Here is an 811-nt window from a genome sequence, read left to right as displayed (position 1 = left end):
CTGAAAGTTTCTTCACCTCTGTTTGGAATGTCCTATCTTAAAAGTCAAGATGGGCTGGAAAGTCACATCTTAAGTCTTGCAATCATTTTGTGAAAAGAAGGATATTTCACCTCCTTTTGCTTGGAGGATTTTTCTTGAACAAGCCTATGATTATCTTTTCTCTGTATCTTTGTATGTGTACACATTTCTTAAGTTAGATAGGCCTATTATTAAATGCAAGCCAGGGATATATATACATCTATTTAAATGTTAAGTAAGAGTCTTGGCAGCTCTAAGAAATCTTGTTCATAAGGCCCTGGAAAACAATGCTCTCAGATGTAAATATCAGGGAAATCCTCACTTCCTGTGATGAGTGTCAGACCAGGTGCCTTGCTTTAAGCAGTAAACATTTGCTATGTGAGAGAGAGATGGGGTGGGGAGGGGAGAGAGAGGAGGGGAAGGGAGGACAGGGAGAGGGAGAGAAACGGGGGCGGGCGGAGAGAGAGGGGGTAAGAGGGAAAGGGAGGGGGAGGAAGGGGAGGGGGAGAGATGGGGGAGGGGGGAGAGAGAGAGGTTTCTTTTTTTTTTTATTTGGATACATTTTATTAACTAAAACAGTGGTCTGCTAACAAGGAACTCGAAGCAGTGTTACCAAGTTTTCTTACATGGGGCATCACATTGGATTTCATCTGTATTGCACAAAAGGTTACAATTTCCCACCCAGGTATGCAATCTCATTGGTACTTTGCCTATGATGCCTTTCATAGACTGGTTTGAGGCTCATAAAAGATCTCTCTCTCTCTCTCTCTCTCTCTCTCTCTCTCTCTCTCTC

This window comes from Mus caroli, chromosome 12, assembly GCF_900094665.2.
Source record: "Mus caroli chromosome 12, CAROLI_EIJ_v1.1, whole genome shotgun sequence".
In the NCBI taxonomy this organism is placed as follows: domain Eukaryota; kingdom Metazoa; phylum Chordata; class Mammalia; order Rodentia; family Muridae; genus Mus; species Mus caroli.
Note: the sequence above shows the minus strand (reverse complement) of the source record.